This window comes from Podarcis filfolensis (genome assembly GCF_964270895.1).
Source record: "Podarcis filfolensis genome assembly, chromosome: 1".
NCBI classification, from domain to species: Eukaryota; Metazoa; Chordata; class Lepidosauria; order Squamata; family Lacertidae; genus Podarcis; species Podarcis filfolensis.
In genome coordinates, this window is record NC_139604.1 from 40,172,015 (window position 1) to 40,185,566 (window position 13,552).

The 13,552-nt window shown below is 41.0% G+C and overlaps 1 protein-coding gene across 6 annotated transcripts in view; it reads right to left on the reverse strand.

Annotated features, from left to right (window-relative positions):
* Positions 1 to 13,552, reverse strand: part of THSD7B (thrombospondin type 1 domain containing 7B) — a 511,659-nt gene that overhangs the window by 405,585 nt on the left and 92,522 nt on the right. For 3 of the 6 annotated variants that reach the window (XM_083581785.1, XM_083581786.1, XM_083581783.1), the window contains exons 1-2: positions 9,839 to 9,888; positions 8,446 to 8,513 (exon numbers count right to left, since the gene is read on the reverse strand). The exons of 2 other annotated variants lie outside the window; for them this stretch is intronic. The gene's annotated coding sequence lies outside the window, so the exon portion shown is untranslated. Of the gene's footprint in view, positions 1 to 8,445; positions 8,576 to 9,838; positions 9,906 to 13,552 lie in introns of those variants that run through there. One more of the 6 variants, XM_083581784.1, reaches the window with a different exon arrangement.

Genomic DNA, 13,552 nt, shown 5'->3' on the forward strand with positions numbered 1-13,552 from the left:
ATTTAAAAGTTCTGCTATGTTAGTCACTGAAATATATATTTCTTCAATAATGTAGATCCTGTATGTCTGCATACAGTCATCTTATAGATTTACACTTATGCCCCATGTTGTGTTTCTATTGCTTTAAATAAAAATATGGAAGCCCTCTAGTGGTCAAAAAACTTAATTCCCGTGAATATTCAGCAGAGGTCTATGACATATTGTTGAGCACAATGGTCCAGCGTGAACAAATCATGGTCACTTGCATGTTGCATTTGAAATGAATTGGAATTGCTTTGAATTATTATGCTGCTCTCACCTTTCTTCCCAGCATAGAAAAATGCTTATGCAGCTGCGATCTTTAATATTCCATTACATAAACAGTGTGATTTCATAACACAGGGGTAGGGAATCTCCAGGCCCCTCCAGCACCTATCAGTCCCAGTCATCACTGCCAATGATCAGGGATGATGGGAAGTGTAGTCCAAAAATGGCCAGAATAACCATAATAGCGACTATATTGCTGCCTTCGGTGGCTGTCTTCATGTGGCAAACCTTGTTTCAGATCTTGAGTCGAGTCTATCCTTATCACATACTCTGACTGCAAATGAGTGTGCATGAATACCTAACCAGATGGAAAATTCACCACAGCAGGGAACTAAAATAGCCTCCCTTTGTTGGGTATTTTGTGCACAATGCTATAATATGAAGCGATGAGGTCAGTCTGGAACCATGGTTTCCTTTTTGCAGCTCTGAGACCATTGGGATGGCCATCTCTGAGGCTGGATGGACATCTGACATGGATGCTTTAGTTTAGATTCCTGCATTGCAGGGGGTTGGGCCAGATGACCCTTCAGGTCACTCCCAACTGTACATTTCTACAATTCTATGAGTTTGCCTTGGTCCCTTCAAAACAACGACATCTCTGACAAGGGGGGGGGAGAGACATAGACAATAATTATAAGAAAGAAAGAAAATAACAATCAAGAAAAATAGGGAGCAAAAATTTCAAAACATATTATTATGCTCACTCCTTTAACTTGATGTTTTTATTGTGGTAGTCTTAAAAAAATTTAATCCTGAGAACTACTTTTAACTTCCCTTCTCTTAAAAATCTGTAAACAGAGACAAAAAAGGTTGGTATGAATCATATGACTTTACATTACAATGTGATTCAGTTGTGGAATATGGCTCATCTATTGAAGACCAGGTGTTTATTGTATAATTTTGTATCTCACGTCACCATACTTTCCCATTTGCGCTTCACAAGCACCCAACAGATTATCTCTCTTTGCTTTGTATCTTTTCATTGTCCCATTTGGTATCAATCCCCCCTCATTTCTTTTCTTATGTTTTTGAATACCCCTCCCCCCCCAAAAAAACCCTGTTCTGCTTTCAATTCCTTGAACTCTCTCAAGGTAAGCTCTTTTATCATAGGCTGAAAGATTTAGTCGAAAATGAAGCCATTGTGTGCACAAAAATGATCTTTAACTGACCTCACAGACACTCAGTACTCATTACTCATTACCACCCTTTTGTACCACCCTCATTAATTAAGCACACACACACCCCAAAAGGAAGGCTGAGCTAAATTACATACTTGTCCATTTGTTCAGCTGCTGGGCCTTGTCAGCTGTGTTTTGTGCTGCTGCTTTATTCAGGCTCTTTCTGTAAAGGGCAGCTGACTTCCAGGCCAAACACTGTGATACTGGCAGCAAATGAGTCTTTTCTAGACTCCCCCTCCTTTTGCTGGCCTTCTACTGGCAAAGACAACTGCAACTTCATGGGCCTTGCTGAGGATCCACCAATTACCTTGCATTATGGGGAAAACTCTTTAAATACTTTGTTTGCCCAGCAATGTGCAACTAGTACATTGATTTGAAATGAGAATTTAATGATGGCACTTAAAAGCTGGGAGCGCAGTCTGAACTGTAGAAGCGCATTAAGAAATTAAGCAAATTATTGTGTCAAAGCTGGGCAAAACGATTTACCAGCAAAGTGAAATGGCCATTTCTGTCTCCCCATTTAATCAAGTATAGAGATGTCCCCCAGCTTAATGTCTTCAATAAGAGCGTGCTAAAAGAGTTTCTGCTTAGGTTGTGATAGGCAAGGCAATGAGGCATTCCTTTCAAAGTATATACAGGTAATATATACATGCTATCTGAAGCAAATAGTATAGCAGTGGAAAACCTGTGCTGCCCCCCCCCAATGTTGTTAGAATCAAAAAAAAACCCCAGCCCTAGCTAGCATGGCCAATGGTCAGACATTATGGGAGTTGGGGTCCAATAACATCTGGAAGGCCACAGGTTTCCCACCACTGACACCATGGGTGTAGCCAAGGGGGGCAGGGAGGGACAGCTGCCCCCCAATAAATAAATAAATACAAAGCTGACTGAGGTTCTGGCCCCACAATAAAAGGCATGGCCCCCACAAAAATCCTGGCTACACCCATGACAGACACAGCAATGCTTTCTGGTCAGAAATGACAAATACCGTATTTTTTGCTCTATAAGACTCACTTTTTCCCTCCTAAAAAGTAAGGAGAAATGTGTGTGCGTCTTATGGAGTGAATGCAGGCTGCGCAGCTATCCCAGAAGCCAGAACAGCAAGAGGGATCACTGCTTTCACTGCACAGTGATCCCTCTTGCTGTTCTGGCTTCTGAGATTCAGAATATTTTTTTTCTTGTTTTCCTCCTCCAAAAACTAGGTGCGTCTTGTGGTCTGGTGCGTCTTATAGAGCGAAAAATACGGTAATAGATACTTGCCACCAATTGTTACTGCTTCCATTTGTTTTGAAGCTGTTTCAGTGTTTCTTCCATATTCTAACACAGATTTAAGAGCACCATTCTAGTATGTCTACTCAGAGGTGTGGTGTCCCACTGAATTCAGTAGGACATACTCCCGGAAAAGTCAGGAGGGTCAAATCTCACCAGAATGCTTAGGGCTTATTAAAACCATAACAGAAAAAGAGAACAGATACAACAGAGCAGAAAGGTCTAACAGGATGTCATTAAGGAGCAGAATCAAGGAAGCATCTGGAGGCAAGAAGGCTTCTTTCGGAAAATGGAAATCTTGCCCAAATGTGGAGGACAAAAAGGAACACAAAAGAAATGCAAGTGGACGAAAGAAATGCAAGTGGACAATGAGGGATCAGTGAGGGGGGTAATTCAAGACAAGGAACATATTGCTAAAAGCATTAGGACCAATTACAATAATAACAAAAAGTATTTAAATAAATCAGAAGCAGAAAACTGGCTAGGAAGTAGGTTGAACCTTTAGATGTCAAGGGACTGAAAGGAAAGGTGTGCTAAAGGAGGAAAAGGAGATTGCAGAGAAACTAATTTAATTTTTTGTGTCTGTCTGTAGCTCTAGGTGTTGGATAGGCAGGCTATAATGCAGGGGTAGCCACCCGGATACCCTCCAGATATTGCTGGACTCTGCTTCCTATTATTTTTCACTATTTGCTATGCTGGGGCTAATGGAAATTGTAGTCCAGAAACACTTGGAATGTTCAAAGTCCAGACAGAAGTACTAGCAATATAACCAGAAAAAATAATGCAACAAACCCCATGCCTGAGTGCCACCAATTTGGTAGCATTGGGAAAGCATCATAGAACAAACTAAAGCAGAAGAAATCCATCACTAATGCACCATTAGGGTGTCAAAGAGCAGACACCTGTAATAAAACACCCATCTGGAGGGCCCCAGGGTAATTTCACCCTGGTTCTCTGTTCACTACCACTCTATAGTGGTAAAAAGGTAAAAATAATGATTAAAATGCAACTTTCTGCCACCGTATTTTTAACTGCCATGATTGTGTATTCAGAATGGTTACTGTATATTAAGTGATAAACAGTCCTTGTTAAATGATCCTTAAGAATTCATTTTTAGAGACTATCAGAGCACAGCGATACTGCGTGAAGGCTGTGACTTTTTACACTGATTGATCCTTTCCTGTGGATTGCTTTAAGGAGTGTTTGCACTCTAATGTTAATGTTCCATCGGCTGTGCCTGACTGTAAGCTTCATTAGAAGTTGGATGAAATAGCTATGTTATAATTACTGTTCTGAAACCCAATAATAAACTCATCCTTAGCCTAGTTCATGTAAATATACAAAGCAAACACAATGGGGGTATATAGTATAATTTGAAAGTATAATTGCATCAAATTACATTTGTAATAATTCAGCGGAAGATATAATGCTTCCTAAGAGGTGATCTTTTTCTGAACAGAGATTCAGTTTTGGGGGTCCAATGCATTACGGTACTTGTTAAAGCCATAAGCAGAACACTGTTGGAAAAGCCCTCTGATTGAACAGCTATTTGTGTACAATAATCACAATTTTTTTAAAAAAGAAAATATTTGTTTCACACAATTGATACGAAGTGAGTAACCCTTGAAGAGATTGCCAAAGAGTTACCTGTTGATCCCTTTCTTTATACCACTCGCCCACTGACAACTGATAACGTGGCAGGAGTTGGTACAATGGTGCTGGAAGAACAGGAGAGATGGTTTGGCTGGGGGAGGCAAACACATGGGCTGCATTGTCCAATAGGGAAGAGGCAGAGAGCAGGCTACTCAAGCCATCTCTGCCCTGCCCCCACTTTCCTTTGGTTGGCACCCGCCATCTCACCCTTTGCAGTGTAGGCATTGCTATTCACCCTTTTGGAGGGGGGCTGAGTAGGAATTTGGAGGAGAGCTCCTCATTGGCCTTGGGTCTCCTCTTTTTCACCTGTGCTCCACACTGTTTGGTGTCATCTGTGTGACCAGAGGCATGTTCTTTATTTGGCCCAATTAGCATTTTGTCTGGGCAGGTGAGGGAATTTAAATAGGATTTGCAATAATTCCTATGGTAGTTTGGGATGGCTACAGGGTGAACATGGTGCATGTCAGATTCATACGTAAGGGGCAAGTAGGGAAGAGTGTAACAAACCTTGCTGTGTGGCCACAGCATGCGGCTTTAATTTGTCCAGCAGATGAGAGGGATGTAATTCTGTCCTCCCCCCAGTTATTACTATTTACCAGAAAGCTCAACCACATGATCAAAAGCATGAAACCATCTTGGGTAGTTCTGAGCATGCTTCCACCATCTTGTTTGGGTCAATCCCTCCTAAATAGGGATCAGGACAAATGATTAGTTCACTTGGTCCTCTCTTTTCAAGCAGATACGTTGTAAATGATCCATGCGCCCTGGGTACCAACCAACACCCATCTATAGCAAATAGGGAGCTCACTATGGGTGCTGGTTGGTACCTATGAAGTAGCTTGAATCACCCTTTGATTTTTCTGTGATTGCCAACTATATTAGGGCCACCATTCTTTAAAAAAACCTCATATCCTGCTTTTTTTTTTTAAGAATTCAAGGCACCATAAAATATCAAACAACCCAATACAAAACCACAAAATGCATCAAACCACCATCATAATAAAACAGCAATAAACATAGGAAGCAAGAATCCCAGCAAGGGGCACTCTAAAAAACCAAAAACTAAATGGAGGTAAACAAAAACAGCACTGATATGCCCATACAAGAAAGATTATTTAACATGGTGTGTTAGAAAACCAAGCTCGTTACTGACATCTTCTCCAATAGAGTACAAATTATGTCGCTCAGGATCCAGCCTCAGTGCTCCTAAAAGCAGTCACCCTGGGTTAGAACGTAGATTTTTAAATAGCTATCTTACAACTTCCATCCCTATTAATAACTGTCACAAGCATGACATCCCAAACTACAAGGTACTTTTGAGAGTTCTATTTAGTCTCAAGCACAGCAGCCTGTCATGCTCCTATCCCCAAACTGCTCAACCCTTATTACCAACTGTTCAGAAGAACTCCTCCAGAAGGTGACCTTTCTGTCCCTTGTTCCTACACTCAGTTGAAATCTCTATTATGTGTGGGCACTTAAGTGAAACCAGCAGAAAAGACAAAGGCCAACATCCACCGCCCCCTAAACACCCATGATATCTTGCAGAGCCACTTGGACCTTACAGCTCAACTCAACTGAAAGAAGCTTTCATAAGTCTTGTTAAATGGTGACCCATTTCAGATTAGGCCTTTGTGGTAGCATATGGAAAAGTTTCTAACACAGCTATATTTAAAAACTCTTTTAAAGTTCCCCCCTTGAAGTTAATTTAGATGTGTGATACGTGTTACTGAGGCCACTAATATATGATAGTTTGGTATGTCAATATTTTACTTTTTGATTATGTTACGTTTGAAAATCTAAAGATTTATTAAAAAAAAAAATGGAAACTTGACACCCATACAAATTGCAAACCTTATCCTGCTTAAAATAAAGTGTTATTTAAAAATAATAATCATTCAATTGCAAACTTTTTTCTGCTTAAGGTAAAGGTAAAGGGACCCCTGACCATTAGGTCCAGTCGTGGCCGACTCTGGGGTTGCAGCGCTCATCTCGCTTTATTGGCCAAGGGAGCCAGCGTACAGCTTCCGGGTCATGTGGCCAGCATGACTAAGCTGCTTCTGGCGAACCAGAGCAGTGCACGGAAACGCCGTTTACCTTCCCGCCGGAGTGGTCCCTATTTATCTACTTGCACCCGGGGGTGCTTTCGAACTGCTAGGTTGGCAGGAGCAGGGACCGAACAATGGGAGCTCACCCCGTTGCGGGGATTCGAACCGCCGATCTTCTGATCAGCAAGTCCTAGGCTCTGTGGTTTAACCCACAGCGCCACCCGCGTCCCTTTTTTTTCCTGCTTAAAAGAAAGTAAATACTTTTTTAAAAAAAATCCATTTGCATACTAGAATTCAGTACACAGTATGGAAGATCGGTTTTAAAAAATAGGATGAAGGAAAAAAATAGCAATATCCCACTGTCTCCACCAAAAGTGCTTATCGTCTTTGTCACTCTGCGGCATCCCAACTGAGAGAAGAAACACTGAAGTTCAGCCTGCTTGGCAGGATGAAACAGCATCACAGCTCTGATATTCATTTATACTACATGGATTCATAGCCCACTTGAAGGAAAAGCTAGTAAAATAATTTATGTCACCATTAAATGACCTCCATGCTGGATGCATTGCAGCCTCAGCACATTAACTGTATTTACCACTGGGAGATACCGAAATGAGCCTGACCTTTTTGACAAGGAAGAAATAAAATCATACTGAAATTGAAGTAAATCACAGGTTGCTTTAAAAAAATATTGCATGACCACAATTTCCTTGCCTATGTTCCTATCACATTTTATGCACATTTGATATATTTCTCGTTTAGCAGGCTAAATAAATTTTGGTATGTCGATCAATAGAATTTATCAGATAGCTCACAGGTTTGTTAAATGCTCTAAATATTCAATTTTTAAAGGCAACAATGTGGTTCTGAGGATGTCTGTGCTCAAATGCATGCCTTTTCACTTTGCTAGGAGGAGAAAAGTATAGATGTGAGAAATAAATGACCTGCTTTTAATCTTCTCTAGCAGTGATGAAGTGGATGGTACTTGTTGAAAAGCTAACTGGATATGTAGTGGAAGCACTTTGTGCTTCAGGCCGAACAAAACAGAATGAGAAGTTGTAAAACCGACTTAGGTTGCAGTGCTAGACACCAGGGTTGGGGAACCTGTGGCCCCCTGAAGGACATTGGACTCCAACTCCCATCAACCCCAGCCAACATAATCAAGGGTCATGTACAGTATTATAATAGTTGTAGTACAATGGCACAGGTCCTAGGTTCCCCATCCCACTATGCACATTTCCTTTGTGTATATCTCACTGAACACAGTGTGGTTTACTTCAAAGGAGGCATGCTTATTATTGTTTCAGTACCTTTGAAACTGGATACTCTGGATACAAAAAAATTATATGATGATAGCTTCAGAAGTGTCCAAATCAGTGCAGTTTGGAATAGTTTGGTACCTCATCATGATTCAAAATGGCACCAGACAGTGTCTAAACCAAAGCCTGTTCCTTCATATCAGGAACTATAATGTCAAACTGGATGATGATATCTCCAGAGGCATCCCAATCAGTGCAGTCTGGAATATTTTGGCCTGCCATCATTTATGAAAATGGCACCCAATAGTCTCCAGATTACAGATTAAAATGTCTTCCTCAATCTCAGGAACAACCATGCTAAATTGTGTGTCCAAATCAGTGCAGTTTGGAATAGTTTGGATCAACATCTTGACTCAAAATGGTGCCCAATGGTACCCAAACACTGATGAAAACCAGCTCCTCTATCTCAGGATCCATCATGCCAAGTATGGTGATGATATCTCAATAGGCATTTGATCACATAGAGAATAGATGGACAATGCACTTTCCAAAACATAACAATAGATCAGTGCTATTATGCCCACTTCTTCATTTCTTACAGCGCCATACAGTTATTCCTCGCTGGGTCACAGGAATACAGGAAGTTTTCTTATACCAGGTCAGACTATTGGCTCATCTAGCTACTGACTAGCAGAGGCTGTTCAGGCAGGATTGTAGATTAAAGAGTTTCCCAACCTTGAGGTGCGAGAAATTGTGTCTGGGAACTTTTGCATGCATCTATGGGGGACTGCCAAAGTCCCAACCTAGAAGAGAGCAGAGGAAGTGGAAATTTCTGTAGGAGATTTAAATTGCTAGAGATAAAAATCTGTAAAAGAGAGCAGAGGAGGACATTTCTCTTGAAGATGTAAATTGCTACAGGGAATAAAAAAAAGAAACACCCACACATTTCCATCCCTCAAGTCATTTCAGTTAGGAATGAGATCTACTTTCTAGCCCAGGTAGCTGACTTACACAGGTATCCAGTCAGCAGTGGCCCATCTCTATTAATACCCAGCCGACTTATGTCTACCATGGCTAGAAAAGCCTTGTAATGTTAACTGAGTGCTCAGTCATAGGAGACAAACTTGTAATATATTGCTAGTCTTCATGCTTTGTAACAATACAGTTGTACCTTGGATCCTGAATGCCCTGGAACACGGACGTTTTGGCTCCCGAACGCCGCAAACCCAGAAGTGATTGTTCCGGTTTGCGAATGTTCTTTTGGAACCCAAATGTCCGATGGGGCTTCCTAGGCTTCTGATTTGCTGCAGTGGCTTCAAACATTTTGGAAGTCGAACAGATTTCTGGAACGGATTCCATTCGACTTCCAAGGTACAACTGTACATTATTAGAAGATTAGTCCTTCGTTGGTTCCAGTCAAGATTCAGGCTCCATCTGCAGTATACATTTAAAGCATCATCATACCACTTTGAAAAGTCATGGCTTCTCCCAAAGAATCCTGGAAACGGTAGTTTGTTAAGAGTGCTGAGAATTGTGCCCTCACAGAGTAACTATTCTCAGAATCGTTTAACAGTAAATCCGTCAGTTCTGAAAAGGAAATGAAGGTCTCCCAACAACCCTCAGCACACTTAAGAAACTACAGTTCCCAAGATTCTTTTGGGGAACCCATGGCTGTACAAAGTGCTGTGATGCTGCTATAAATGTATAGTACAGATGGGGCCTCAGGGCTCAGCAGGCCTGGTGAGGTAGCGCTTGACAATTACCTGGGTCAGTTTTATGATGAGAACAACAAATCCTTGTCATTCAATCTGAGATCTTCACGTGTGCTTTAATGCTTGTGCATTCACTTTACAGAATGGGGGGGGGGCAGCTCTGTGCATATTTCTTAGCATGGGAAAGCTCTTAAGGACTGGGATGTGGCTCCTACACTCCCAGTGAAATTCCCAAATTGAGTGTGTTAGGGGCACATATGCTTGCTCTGCTTACTGACCCCACATACCTTCCCCATGCCTGATCAACCCCTGCTCTCTTTACACCTCACCCATCCCTTTACATCTTGTCCAAACCTTCTGTCTCAGCTTACCTAACCTTCCTCCCCTCTCAGCTTACCTCTTCCCTCACCACTCACCTCAACCCACAACCCCTTTTAAAGGAGTGTCAGGTGCTTCAGAGAGAAGTTAGCCAAACTGCTCTATGTTGTACCTCCCAACCGCCATTAAATAGCCTCCCTGGGCCGCCTGGGCCGCCTGCCACCTGCGCTGCTTGATTTCTCATCTGCCTGTTCTGTCATCACACTGGAGTTGCTATGGGTGACTGTGTGAACTGCAGTGTGATGGCAGCTTTCTCATTTTACAGCCTTGGAAACCACATTTGACCTTCCCTGTCTAGCTATTCACATAAAGTCAAGAACTAGAAGGACCAATGAGCAAAGAATTCTTAAACACTGTAGAAAGGTGCTCCTGTGTGATACTGACACAAGATGATCAAAAAGAGCAATTCCTCCATGGTTTTCTTAGTCCACCCTTTTCTTTTCCCCCTCCCTTCCTGCAGTATATAAAAAAAACATAAATAACAAACAAGGAAATAAACTCATCTGCTTAACAGTATTGCTTTAAAATCCATCTTTGATCTGTTTATATATTTCTACACAGGATGAATAACAGGAATCAGTAAAAATTGCATCACTGGGACATAAAAGATAACAAAACGCGATCAAACATTCTCTGGATGCAATCCACTTTCTGGCAGCTAAGCTAAGCATCATTGTTACTCAGCCTGACAGTAATAGGCAGGTTACATTCCCCCACTTCCTCATAATTACTTGTCTACTAGAATACAAAATATTCTTCACTAATCTTCACAAGACTTAAATAAGCTTCTTTGCTTCCTATTGAGACAGCTAGGCGTTAGCCTCTTATTTTGGGCCCATGATTACAACTCAATGCACACCGCATAGACTTCTGAATTCATTGGCCTATGACATTAATTCTCCCCTCACGTAGACATTCATAAGGATGTTGCCATACTGCAACCAGAACAGTTATGCTGGACTCAAGGGAAAGCAGTTGTGGATATAAGCTCTCGTGTAACTCTTTTTCAAATACTGGTTCTTAATCTATAAATCATCAAACATAATTAAGGAGGGGAAAGTTTATTTTCTCATAAACTGGACCCCAATGAAGAAATAACTAGACAGTGGGGAGAGAAAAAAGGCAAACAATTAAAGGGATGGAAGAGGTGGACAAAGATGACAAATACACACTGTCTGGATGCTTCCGCAGTATCAGGATCAGGTATTTTTTGTTAAGTTGTGGGTGAACATATCAGACGACACAGCGATTCTTCAAACAGCTCTTGTTTATTCAGAGGCCAGAACAGAACTGAACTGAAGGGCTCAGTCAGCCTGCTTATATAGAGCTCCAGTACAACGTTACTGTAGCAACCTTCTAAAACTATCCAATCACTGAACGTAACTTTCGATCCTTCATTTGCATAACTATCTGGTCCAGGGTGAGAACTTCAGTACATAACATTTTTATTGTTCCTCCAAGAGTGTCGGTGTGCTTGCGTGTAAGGAAAGGAACCCTAACTTCTCATTGTTGATTTCTCCCATTCATCCTCATTTTAGCTTTCCTTTTTCCAATTTACCCTTTCACCCAGTATGTCTGGTGAATTGTGATGGAGGGAACTCCCATAACATGCATCTGACTCCAGACCCTCCATGTCCCCCTATTTTCCAGGGACAGTCATGGATTTACAGAAGCCACCCTGGTTTCTGATTTGATCCTGGAATGTACCGCTTTTCCTCAGAACGTCCCTATTTTCACTGGAGGAATGCTGGAGGGTATGGAGGACACCCCTATTTTCGTTGGGAAAATTCAGGAGGGTATTCCAAGATCCAAATAACTTTATTGTACTAGCCATTGGCCATGACAAATCTGAATCAAAAATAAATCCACAGAAGGGTATGTAACTCTCACCCAAAGAACCCACTACCATCTTCCCTACACCCTGAGGGTTTGTTCTAGGCCTTCTGCAGTGTCTGGGACATAAAACGTTGGAGGGGGGCAGGGAAGCAACTGAGCTTGAGGCCATTATGAACTGCAAATGTTGCTTACTCACCCAGTGCTGAGTTATGACACACAAATCCCCAAGCTTCCTTTGTTTTTACTTGCCGCATTAAATGCTGATCAGTCAGTTTTCTTCAATAGAGTAACTGCTGACCTTTGTCTAAGCAAGGTCTACAGTGTACACAGGAGCTGGGAACAATTTGTTCAACTCATTGCTTTCCCCCATTGGAATACAATCACGTTAAACTGAACCCTAAATCAGCTGGAGAAAGAATAGGAAACACGTTGACATGAAGCAGAGCTGGCTCTCCTTTTGTGAAATGCGCCTCTTTTCAGCAAGAAAGAACCATGTCTTTCGGAGTCCGTGATACCAGATGATGCACCCAGCTAAGGTACACAGCAGGAACTAAGCCTGGCACAGCGATCCATTTGTTCATGTTTCCACAAATACATTATCTCCTGGAGAGAAGGGGCCAATACAGAAAACATCACACAAGTGTATTTTCTTATCTCCACCCGTTTCTTGCCAAAGAAACCAAGGAAAGGAATATTTTTAACAGTCAGTAAGTTCTCCCTGCCCATCACAAGCAGACTGTCATACACTGTTATTTAGATTACTGTTATTTAGAATACTGGCTTCCTTTTGAAATTCTCCACTGTTTTGAAATGTTTTTTCCCCCAATTTTTCTCTGAAAAGGGAAGGGGAGATTGCTGTTTAGAAATGAACACTACTGTACTGCACACTTACATATTTGATTTAATTTAATATCAGGGTTGCTTGCCTTTTACACCCCAGTCCTTAGCATATTGGCATGGCAATAAGGCCCACTGATTTAAAAGGGACTTCTTTCCAAGTCAGTATATGCCTAGTTGATTGAAGTGTTGTGCTTTTGTTTGAATAGTGAACTCATTTAAATTACTACTGTAGCTACTAAATACAGATAATTTCTTTGGATATTTAATTAATAGTATTTTTTATTTTTTTAAAAAACCAGTAACACAGCAATTGAGGAAAAATTACCTACAGTGAATTGTTGCCGTGACATGAGTTACATAGATTTTAACAATAATGGAATGATCACCATGCATTTTCATGGGTGACAGCTCCGCTTACAATCATATTAAGATCCGGTTTTGTAATCTATAATTAATTTTTGAGTTCTTCATTATTCTCAATTAATGCTTTCAGCTCTGCTTGGGATATTACAGTACAGAAAGGAAAATGTGCAGGCACACAAGAGGGGGAAAATATGTGTAGGCATAAAATACTTAATAGGGGGTTAGTGGTGACAAATATTGGACCAAAAAATGCCAGGGTCTTTGTGTGCATGTGTGTGTAGTTTTTTACATCCACTTCCTTTTATATTAGGCTCCTGAAAGTAGTTGCAATAGCAGTCCATGTTCAATAACTCTCCAGCTGAAAGATTGCCTTTATGTTTACATATCATTATCATAAATGAATATATGTTGCATCGTCCAGCCAATTTAGTCAAAGTGAGCCTGGCCATTCATTTCAACAGGAGCAGGGCAAGGCTCTTAATTTTTAAAAAGCTGCTCCCTCGTAATTCCTCCAGTAATTGCTACTTAGCTCATTCATAATGGAAAAGCTTCCAAAACTGGCAGCGGGAACATACATAATAGTGATTTGCACTTTGGCAGTACTTCCAGCTATTCCCCATTTTGAGGCATATAGTAATAAAAAGATATGCCTTCTCATTAAGTGATTATTTTTTAATAAATTATGGTGCATTATTTATTTTTTTAGTCCTTAA